Here is a 12,467-nt window from a genome sequence, read left to right as displayed (position 1 = left end):
CCTGCTGGGGGGCCCAAGACAGCTGCTCCGTTTGCCCTCTGCCCGCAAACTATGGAGGCCCATCGGGTGGCCCATGCACTTAGGGCCACCCGGTGGGCCTGTGTCAGCAGGGGCCCGGTCGCGCGCTGTGGCGCTTTAACAGCGCGACCGGGCCCTTGCTTTTCGGCAGCCGACTGGGAGGAAGTGACAGTCGCACGTCACTTCCTCCCACAGAAACAGGAGCCGCGCGGGAGGAAGAAGCTGTTCCGGAGGGGGCCAGGCCGGGAGAGCTTAACTCCCAGCCACCCCAGCCAGCCCACTGGACCCCAGGGAAGCCACCCTCCAGGAAAAGGTAAGAAACTGGATGGTGGTTATCAAATTTTGCATTAGAGTGTGTGTGTCAGTGTCAGTATATATGTATGTGTGTATGTGTTAGTGTGCCAGTATGTCTGTCAGTGTATCTGTGTGTCTGTGTTTTTGAGTCTGTCAGTGTCTGTGTGGTTCAGTATGTGTGCATGTCTGTCAGTGTATGTGTGTATGTCTGTCAGTGTGTCAGTATGTCTGTATGTGTGTTTCAGTATTTCTGTCTGTCTGTGTGTATGTGTGCCAGAATGTCTGTATGTCTATGTGTGAGTCTGTCAGTGTCCGTGTGGTTCTGTATGTCAGTGTATGTCAATATGTCTGTCAGTGTATGTGTGTTTCGATATTACGATATTACGTGCACCCATACTTATTATATATAATTTTATTCAGGGGAAACAGGGTTTTCATTGAACATCAAATATTTAGGTATGAAACATAATTTAATATGAATACAATATTTTAAAAAAAGGGAAGAAAAATAAGAATTTAAAAAAAATTCTTAGTTCTACGAGACATTTTAACTGTGAGTGTCATAATTCGGTTTGCTTATACTGCAATAAAATACACATATGTATTCTGCGATATCTCATGTCTAACAGTACCCCCTATGTACAGGTTTTATGGTGTTTTGGGAAGTTACAGGGTCAAACAGAGCATGTTACATTTTTCAGTTTTTTCACATTGAAATTCGCCAGATTGGTTACTTTGCCTTTGAGACCGTATGGTAGCCCAGGAATAAGAATTACCCCTATGGTGGCATACCATTTGCAAAAGTAGACAACCCAAGGTATTGCAAATGGGGTATGTCCAGTCTTTTTTAGTAGCCACTTGGTCACAAACACTGGCCAGTTAGTGTTAATATTTGTTTGTGTGTGAAAAATGCAAAAAAACTAAATTGAACGCCAATTTTGCCCAGTGTTTGTGACTAAGTGGCTACTAAAAAAGACTGAACATACCCCATTTGCAATACCTTTGGTTGTCTACTATTGCAAATGGTATGCCATCATGGGGGTAATTTTCATTCCTTGGCTACCGTATGGTTCTAAAGGCAACATAACCAATCTGGCGAATTTCAATGTGAAAAAACTGAAACGCAAGCCTTATATATGACTATGTAACTTTTGAAAACACCATAAAACCTGTACATGAGGGGTACTGTTATATTTGGGAGACTTCGCTGAACACAAATGTAACGGACCGTTTCACTTACAAGAGGATAAAACCCAGTTTAGGCGATAATCCCCTTTCCAGATGCACAGGCAGCTACTGCAAACACCATTCTCCCGACTGGAGACACACGAACACTGGATCCGAGAAACCTTTTAAATTCTCCCAAGCATATGAATGCTGTAGACCATTGAATAGGAACCATACGAATAGGCTTGTACTCCTAGCAGTCAACTGGAACAGCATGCAATAAATCCTTCCCCCCAATAATGAGACGACACATCACTTTGAGGGTAAAACAGGAACTGAGGACTGGCTCATCCAGCCTGGCTTTTATTACAATAATACACATACAGGCCACACCCAAGGGGAGGCATAAAATAACCAATCACATACATGGTTCAGCCCACACATCCCCTCCCCTCAGATAACATTAAACCCAATTATCCGGTACACCTTTTCAGCCAAGTTCTGGATGTACCCCAAAAACAGGGGGTACACCTTTAAATCCAGCATCGCTGGATAGCCCTTATTCAGGGGGACAACATATTCAAAATTCAAGTCATTCGGATGAACGGTTCGTGAGATATGGGGTTCCAAAGATTTGACCGACCGCATGGGTAAAGTATCCGAAAACAGTTCCATGCATTTTGGCCCTGCGGTCGGTCACAAACAAGGGAATGAAAACAGACGAATTGCCTGTGTTATAGAGCCTGGAGAGGGTTTGAATGAATTCCCTTGTTTGTGGGGTTCTTTCTACCGAACGGCGGGTCATTCGGTAGTTTCTATACGAATTTCTGGAAGTATGGAGGTCTCAGCGGTGTTTGCCTAGTCAAGTGTCCGATTTTAGTTCCAGACACTCGACGGCAAAACACCGCTGTTCGGTAGTTTAAGATGGCCGCCGCCACGTGTTCATTTCCCTAATGGCGGCCACCCAGAGGACAAAGCATACATTACACTCATTGCCAATTACCCGTTTGCAACATTGTTGCAAACGGTAATTGGAGGCACACTTATTCCTGGGTGGTCTGGTTGTTCGGTAGTTTCACTCAATATAATGAATGGAGTGATTCTACCGAACAATCAGTTGAATGCTGCATACATATCCCAGGTTAAACTCAACACATAAATACATATGTAATATTAAAGGCAGTATACTGGAATATGCTCCACAGTCTTAAAGGGACAGTAGTCCCAAAAGTCCCAATATGTCCATCGCTGATTTTAAAGGGCCAGTAGCAGCAATATAAAGTACAATATGCCCAAATATAGTTTTTATAGAGCAATATGTCCAGGGGCCGTAGTCGCAGGGCAGGAGGCTAGCAACCAGGCCTCTCCAGTTCACAGTGGCGAAGCTGGTTTCGCCACAACAAATATTAGTGTTGCAAAACAGTAAAACATATCACACCAATTATATCGTCCGTGTAAGTGCCATTTGTGTGTGAAAAATGCAAAAAAAAAGGCACTTTTACTGACAATATTGTCGTTGTAATACATTTTACGGTTTTAAAACACTAATATTTGTGTTCAGTGAAGTCTTCTGAGTAAAACAGTACCCCCCATGTACAGGTTTTATGGTGTCTTGGAAAGTTACAGGGTTAAATATAGTGCTAGCAAATTAAATTCCCTGGACATTTGGCCTGGGTTGTCAGGCAGGTCCCGCTAATTGTAATTAATAAAATGACCTAATTATGTAAAATTATGACAAATATATACATAGAATTGAATACATAGAATATTTATAAAAAAAATTCATTATTTTTATATATATATATATAGTGGTATATCCAAAAAGAGAGGAGAGCACTCCAGAGGACTTGTTTAAAGCAATTTATTCCGTGAAGAAAATCGTGAAGAAAATCGACGTTTCGACCCGCAGGTCTTTATAAATCTTGATAAAGACCTGCGGGTCGAAACGTCGATTTTCTTCACGATTTTCTTCACGGAATAAATTGCTTTAAACAAGTCCTCTGGAGTGCTCTCCTCTCTTTTTGGATATACATTTACGCTGTGCAGCACCGAGGCTTTTTTCTGCTGTTCTATTTAAAGGTAGAGTGCCAGACTCTGAACATTGTGTTTATATAGTGGTATATACGTATACTTCTGTATATAGATATATATTATTTTGTTCTACATGTATTTTATTATCAATATATATATATATATATTAATTTTAAAATATAGTTAGAACGAATTTACACACATATATATTATTTTTAATTTAATTTTTTTAACGTATTTATATATTTATTATATATATATTTAATCAATATCATTGTACGTGCATTTTGATATTAATATAGTTATAATTTATATATATATATATATATATATATATATATATATATACACACACACTTAGATCATATATATAATATATATATATATATATGATCTAAGTATATATTATTTAATTTTACACTGTTTTAAACTGTATTTAATTTTTTTTTTCAGACAGTAGAGGGAGTACCTGTCATTACAGGCACTCCCCCTGCTGGCAATGCCTTGGAAGGCTATGCTGTCCATGTGATCGTGAGGTCCTCGCATGGACCTCACGATCACATTGCCCAGGGGGGGCCGAAGAGGACGGATGGGGGACTCCCTGGGCTCCCAGGTAAGTCCCCACACCGCGATCGCCGGCGTGTGATCGCCGGCGACCAGGTAAGTAGAAAGGACGGCGGAGATGTTCTATGCCGCCCTCCGGCGTTTAGAGCTGGTTCCCTAAGAACGGCATAGAACACCCTCTGTCCTTAATGAGTTAATAAGGGTGGAACATAGGGTCCCCCTCTAGCCCACACAATGGAGGACCTACTGTACCCAACCAGCCTCCACCTATTGTCTGCGGGTGGTGGCCCCGAGTAATAATTGGAGGGAACCTTTTGTTTCCCCACCAGGCCCACACATTGTCGCAGGTGGGGTCCCCAAGTAATAAAGGGGGGGTGACCTATTGTTTCCCCTTCCCAGCCACCACCCATTGGCATTTGCTAGCAAACTTCTCACCCAATGACAAGGGGTCCCCAAGCCCAAAGTCACCCCCATAATAAATAAATGTCCTACCTACCCCCCCTTACCCGAATATTATTATTATTGTTAATAATAATAATGGGGGAGGGCAATAAACAAAAACTTTTTTTCGTCAATTTTCTTTTTTCAGCTCTAAAAAAGGCGAAATAAAAATCCATAAACTAATCCTTACTAAGAATTTTTTTTTAAAAAGACCTGAATGCGGGGGGCGTGGCCAGCTGAGTAAGCGACCAGACGTGTCTGTGCAGAGCTCCCGCCGCATAGACCCGAAAATAGCCCAAAAAGCCACGAAAAAGAGCAGAAATAGTGCTGATTAGCAACCCATACCTCCAATACCAAGATGGGGCGCAAACACCGCAAATTAGCCTATGCAGAGGACCTCCATCAGACCGATATCCGCAGGTCTTTCGACGGGCCGCGGCCTCAGGCCCAGACCAAGATGGCCCCCAGCAGACCATGAGGCTCAAGTACCTCAGGCAGCTCGGAGGGGGAGGAAGACGCGGTGGCCCCGCAGACAAACAGCGGCATACACCAGAAGGCAGACTCAGACGCTGACACATCCCCATCAACCAAAGGGGACATTAAACGCCTGCTTTTGGACCTGCGGACGGTGTGGAAAGCCGACCTTGCAGTGATACAAACGGAGATCGGCACCCTGACACACCGCTTGGATGAGGCTGAATCCCGAGAAGGTGAACGAGATGGCCGACTAGCTGAGACCCAAACACAAGTGGCCACTATGTCTCTACAGATTGAAAGACTCTCGAAAACGGTCGCCTCCTTGGAAGCCAGGCACCGCAGGAGGAATATCAGACTCCGAGGAATACCGGAGTCCGTGAGTCAAGCTGCCCTGATGGACTTTGCCACTAAGGTGGCGGTAACACTAGGGGTACGGGCAGAAAAGGGTGAGCAGCCTTTGATGTCGGTGTTCCGGATCAGAAAGGCCCCCACTGCCCCTGCGGACGCTCCACGAGACGCCATTGTGGTCACACGGGACATTTCCGTCAAAACAGCCCTCCTATCTCGCTCAAGAAACCAGGCCGCTGTGACCGTGGAGAATCACCACATAAAAATATTTGATGACTTACCTTTTACAGTCCTGGTAGAAAGGCGCAAGTTCCAACCGATCACCAGGGCCCTGAGAGATCACAGCATCCGGTACAAATGGGGAGCATCTGGCACACTAGTGGTGCCCCACGGAGATTCAGTGCTGGCCCTCTCGGCGGGAGAGGATCCAACCCGGCTCCTCAACGCGCTGGGGCTGCCTGCAAACACACTGCACCCCGGGAACACAACAGCTCCCAGCCAGACCGGAGCAACATCAAGCAGCATCCAGGTCCCTCCATAGACGGTCAGCTGAGGACTATACAGACCACCCACCATGTGTGCCTCTATGCTTGAGTCTCTCCTTCTCTTGTATGGTGCAACGGGACGGAAAAGAAGAGGCGCAAACAGCACCCGCAACACCCCCCACCGACTTGAAGGGGCAAAAGACTGACTCACAATACTCTCCAGGCAATTAACATGGGACGCTTAAACAATCTTAAATGGGTGACTTATTGCCTAGTATTCTTGTGATATATGTGGATGTTGGTCCCAGTGATAGTATATCAGCTCACATGTCTTTGAAAGCCCATAGGGACTACCAGTGTATAACATACGCCAAAAACCTTAATATGCACATCTCTTTTTACTAAATAGGCCCTTTGATTGCTTAACCCAGTCACATGAGGCTTCAAAGGTGAACTTGGAGGGGCAGTTTGCCATATACATATATTTTAGTCTTTATGATTTTTTTTAATTTTTCTTAAATATGAATGTCTCAGTATCTATCAGTCTACCAATCCTCAGATACCATAATACTGTTTTTTTTTTTTTTTAATTCTTTATTTTTGCTGTGCATGAATAACAACCGTTTGTCAACAATGCCATAACAGCATATTCCAACGTAGTGAACATACAGATTTGTCAACTGTTGTATAGCATTTAGATGGAACATACACATTTTTATGTTAATAAGTCAGGCTAGGTACACGTAAGTCATTCGCATTAGTTATAGTAAGTTACATCGCCGCTTGGTAACAGTAGTTTAAGGTGAACGTTTCTATTGCGTATCCTCGCTTATAAGTAGTTTGTATGTTAATGTATGCTTTGCTATGCTTTAGTCTGATGTGTCAGGGAAGATTACAAATGCAGGTGTACATACAGATTGGCCTACTGACATATAATAGAATAGTAAATTAACAAGCTTAACTGAATCAAGTATTTAAAGTATTTAAACTATTTAAAGTATTACAATGCCAAATGTGCTTTCGCTTATAAGCAACCAGTGATTACACTGCCAATCGCGTCTAAGCCAATTGCTAGATTCGTGTGCTGTCCCCTTTCGTTGCCAAACGTTACACTAAGAGGAGAATTAGGCGGGTGAACATAGTACAAATGGCTAAACAGATGCTTATAGAAAACAACAACTTATGTTAAGATGAGTACTCAAGTGAGTAAAGATTGTGCTACCAGGCAGGTTGTGGCAAGCTTGGTTATCGTCCGCTCCAATCATGCTGTTAAGATCCTCGTGTGCTGCCACCTCAGTTGTGGTATTAGGAGCTGACATGTCCGTGTGCTGGTAGCCACCGCCAGAGCTTCAGTTGTTAAGGCAGCCAGTTGGGATACCAGTTGTGATCAGGCATGGTGTCGGTCAGCATTCAATACTCCGGCACAAGGATAGTTCTCTTAGGGCTCCACTGAGTCCGTTGCGACCCTGGGACCCACTGCAGGTCAAAGTGTCCCTGTAACCAAGCCGTTAGGTGAGTGCTGGCATGATGCTCCAATGTCGGTCTGCGGTTTTGGATATATGGAGCTCTTGTGAGGCGTGCCCATGTAAGGTAGGCGCTGGGTCCACTGCCGCCTAGTAGGTCTGCTTGCTGTGTGGGTAGTCAGCAGGGCCGCGGGTCCCCGTTGTCCCGACGTGGTTGCAGCAATAAGCCATGGGTGGTCGTAGCTCCTGCCGTGTGTTGTGGGATCTCTCCCTCAGCGCGCCTTCTCCAGCGAGCTATAGGTTGGGTGCAGCGGCCATTTTGTGTAGGCCGCATAGTAGCTGACGGCGGTGAGTCTCTCAGAGGGGCTGCTAAGATGTTGCCTGCCCGTTGGGGGCCGGGATAACCCCCGCCGGCCCAGAGGGGGGGATATACGGGGCCAGGAGCCCCTGATTCTTAGTAGTTGCCGGTGCGTGAAGTGAGGCAGCGGCCGTCCGCCCCACTCCCTTCCCGGTTAGGCCTCAGTTTTTCCAGCCCTGGAGCATCTCACCAGGACCTGGTCCACCCGATTTCAGGTGCTCCAGCTGCACCAGGACACTCCAGGGCCAGCAAGCGTGCCCCTCCAGGGGGTTCCAAGCAGGATGTGGTGGGTTTTTACCCATTTTTAGTCGAGTTCCCCTGGAGCCATCGTAACTTGCAGCCTGCTGGCATGGCCGCCCGGCCCCGCCCCACCATAATACTGTTTAACATGAATGCGGCACTGTCAGGGTACCTGTGGTCTCTACCTCCGAAAGAGGTAGAGACTTAGCTGTTCCTCCATCCAGACGGCCTGATGGCCCCCTTCCCCACGGTCTATCCGGTCATGCAAGGCCGGCCGCGAGGGAGTGACTGCCTTTTACAGCATCTAGGCAGGAAGTTGTCATCAGGACACTCCTCCGGAACGACCTGTCACTCAATTGCTGCAGGACCAATCAGGAAGCCTCGGAGGCGTGGTTACTGCTCTGAACAGGGTATTTAACAGAGCTTCTTTCATTAGCTCATTGCCCTGTCGTGGTTCTAGCTTGTTCTAGTCACTCAGTGCTTGTGTATTCTATTATCCCTTTTGGTTTTGACCCGGCTTGTTTACCTTACTCTGCTTATCTCTGTTACCCTTGATTCGGCTTGTCTCTCGCTTACCTGTCTTCTGTTACCCTCGACCTCGGCTTGTCTTTGACCATTCTATACTGTACTACTTACGTTAGTCCGGCCATTCTAAGGTCCGGTATACGTATCTGGCTACTGTTTGTACTCTGCGTGTTGGATCCCTGTCCCGATCCTGAAATTACGACAGGGCCAATGGATCCTGCAAGTACAAACAGTCAGCTGGCTTCTCCTGATCCTAGGTTTGAAGCCATGGATCACAGAATGGATCAGATGGCGCTTGCGCTACAGGCTCTATTATCTCGTGCCAATAACCCACCAGAGGAGATACGTAATACCCCTGTTTCTCCTGTCGGTTCAGGTCTAGAGGTAGCCACAGTGGGTGCTTCTTCTCGCATTACCCCCCCAGTACGCTATGGTGGGGCTCCTGAGAAGTGTCGTGGTTTCTTAAACCAAATTAGTATCCACTTTGAATTGCAACCTCGCTCTTATCCTACAGATAGGGCAAAGGTAGGATTTATTATCACCCTACTTATTGAGAAAGCTCTGAGATGGGCCAACCCATTATGGGAGAACGATAACCCATTAGTTTATAACTATAACGCCTTTGTAACTGCTTTTAGAAGAACATTTGACCCTCCAGGTAGAAAGGTTAATGCCGCCAGATTACTGTTGCGTCTGAAACAGGAGAACCAAACACTGGTGGATTATGCACTAGAGTTCAGGTCTCTGGCGTCGGAGGTCAAGTGGAATGAGCAGGCGTATATGGATGTATTTTTGAATGGCTTATCTGAAGTAATCCTTGATGAGGTTGCTACCAGAGAACTCCCTGAGAATTTAGAGGATTTAATTTCGTTCATCTCTCGTATAGATGAACGTTTAAGAGAGAGACAGAACAGTCGAGAGAGGAACCGGAGACCTTCTTTTAGGTTAGCCCCCGCTTTTCCAAGTCCTGACTCCACGGTATCTTTGCTTCCTGAACCTATGCAGATAGGGTATACCCGCCTCTCTGAGGAGGAAAGACAGTACAGGAGAAGAGAGGGTTTGTGTATGTATTGTGGAGTTAAGGGTCATTTACTCTCGAACTGTTCTAACCGCCCGGGAAACGCTCGCACCTAAGTCTCTCTAGAGGACAGGCCTTGGGTGTTTCTATTTTGTCCTCTACTCCTAATTATAAAGATCACAGGCTTCTGCTACCAGTTTCCTTAACTTGCGGGAGGGAAGTAGTAAGGGCTATGGCTTTGATAGATTCCGGTGCTGCTGAGAATTTTATCGACCAAGCCTTTGCTAGTAAAAACAAGTTCCCATCCCAGCTAAGGGAGACACCCTTGGCCGTTGAGGCCATAGATGGTAGACCACTACTAGACCCTGTGATCTTTCGTGAGACCATACCCATTGAGTTAGGTGTTGGTGTCCTACACGTGGAGAATTTATCTCTTCTGCTCATTTCGTCTCCTTCCGTTCCCATAGTTCTGGGGTACCCATGGTTGAAAGAACATAACCCTATTATCGATTGGGAGTTAGGGGAGATACTCTCGTGGGGCCAGGGCTGCCAGGATCGGTGTCTGTGCAAGGTTTCTCCATTAGCTAATATTAACATACAGGAGAATCCTACTCAGTCCACAGAGAGACAAATACCAGACCTTTACCTAGACTTAAGGGCAGTGTTTGACAAGAAGAATGCAGATTCTTTGCCGCCACACAGGTCATTTGACTGTAAAATTAAGCTTCTACCCGGGACTATGCCTCCGAGGGGCCATGTATATCCTTTGTCTGTTCAGGAAAACTCGGTTCTAGAGGAGTATATTCAGGAGAATTTAGAAAAGGGATTTATCAGGAGGTCTTCTTCTCCGGCCGGGGCGGAGTTCTTTTTCATTAAAAAGAAGGATGGCACGCTGAGACCTTGTATCGATTACCGAGGCTTGAATAAAATAACTGTCAGAAATGCCTATCCTATCCCACTGATTACCGAGTTATTTGATCGTCTTAAGGGCTCCAAAATCTTCACCAAGTTAGATCTCAGAGGGGCTTACAATTTGGTGAGAATCCAGCAAGGTCACGAGTGGATGACGGCATTCAATACCCGGTATGGCCATTACGAATACACTGTTATGCCATTTGGACTATGCAATGCTCCTGCAGTATTTCAAGATTTGATTAATGAGGTACTTAGGGAGTTTCAGCATGATTGTGTTATTGTTTACCTGGACGACATACTAATACACTCTAAGGAGATTGAGACTCACCATAGACAGGTCAGAAAGGTGTTACACAAACTTCTGCAACATGGTCTATACTGCAAATTGGAGAAGTGCAGTTTTGATCAGGCTCAGGTAGACTTTCTTGGGTACGTGATTTCTGGGGAAGGTTTTAAAATGGATCCTGGTAAACTCCAATCTATTTTAGACTGGCCTTTGCCCAAAGGACTCAAGGTTATCCAAAGGTTTATTGGGTTTTCCAACTACTATAGGCGCTTCATTAAGGGTTACTCCTCTATCATTGCGCCTATTACCAATATGACCAAACAAGGGGCTGATACTAAGTTCTGGTCTGAGGAAGCTCTTGCTGCTTTTAAGACTCTCAAGGAACTTTTTGCCTCAGCTCCCATTCTAGTTCATCCTGATACGACTCTGCCTTTCTTGCTCGAGGTCGATGCTTCTGAGACAGGAGTTGGGGCTGTTCTGTCTCAAAGGTTAGGGGTGGATAAACCGTTACACCCTTGTGGTTTCTTCTCTAAAAAATTTCTGGGCCTGAGAGCAGATATGACATCGGGGAGAGGGAATTGTTAGCGGTCATTAAGGCTTTAAAGGAGTGGAGACATTTACTGGAAGGGACACTACACCCTGTTACCATTCTAACGGATCATAAGAACTTGTCTTATATTGGGGAGGCGAAGCGCTTGTCCGCCAGGCAGGCTCGCTGGGCCTTGTTCCTCACTCACTTTAATTATGTACTTACGTATAGACCTGGTTCTAAGAACTCTAAAGCCGATGCATTGTCTCGTCAATATGAACCATCCACTATAACTGAACCACTTCTGTCCTCCATAGTTCCTAAGGGGAATATCATCGCGAACACGAATCTCAGGATTCACTCTCCATTGCTTTCTGAGATCATGAAGTTTCAGCATTTGGCACCCAAACAGACCCCTGGGGATCGACACTTCGTTCCTGCCGCTCTCCAACTGGAGGTGCTACGCTGTCTCCATAACAGTAAGGTGGCTGGGCATCCTGGCATCCACAAGACTTATGCGCTGGTCTCTAAAGATTTTTGGTGGCCTGACTTACGCAAGGATATTAAAGAATTCATCGGGGCATGTGAAGTTTGTACCAAGACCAAGCTACCCCATTCGCTTCCATGCGGATTTCTACACCCTTTAGAGGTTCCTGAAAAGCCTTGGTCCTGCCTGGCAATGGACTTCATTGTTGATTTGCCTATCTCTAAAAAGCAGACTGTCATCCTCACTGTGGTAGACAGATTTACTAAAATGGCTCACTTCATTCCCTTACCTAAACTCCCATCTTCGCCCGAATTAGCGGAGATATTCGCCAGGGAGATTTTCCGTTTGCATGGGATACCTTCCCAGATTGTCTCTGACAGAGGCTCCCAATTTGTTTCCCGTTTTTGGAGATCATTCTGCTCCCAACTAGGCATCAAATTGAATTTCTCCTCTGCCTATCATCCTCAGTCCAATGGAGCTGCTGAACGCACTAACCAAAAAGTTGAACAATATTTACGTTGTTTCGTTTCAGAACACCAGGACGATTGGGTCGGTTTGATTCCTTGGGCGGAGTTTGCACATAACAATCTCATTTGTGATTCTACGCAGTCTAGCCCTTTTTTCTTGAATTATGGCTTTCATCCTTCCATCCTTCCTTCGGAGTCTTCTTCTCAAGGGATACCGTCGGTGGATGTTCATGTTGCCAATTTAAGAGAGTTGTGGGATCAAACTCGACAAATCCTTCTGCACAATTCTACGCTGGTTAAAAAACACGCTGACAAACGTAGAAGGGCAGCACCGGTGTTTGTTCCAGGCGATAG

This window comes from Pelobates fuscus, chromosome 8 (assembly GCF_036172605.1).
Source record: "Pelobates fuscus isolate aPelFus1 chromosome 8, aPelFus1.pri, whole genome shotgun sequence".
In the NCBI taxonomy this organism is placed as follows: Eukaryota; Metazoa; Chordata; class Amphibia; order Anura; family Pelobatidae; genus Pelobates; species Pelobates fuscus.
Note: the sequence above shows the minus strand (reverse complement) of the source record.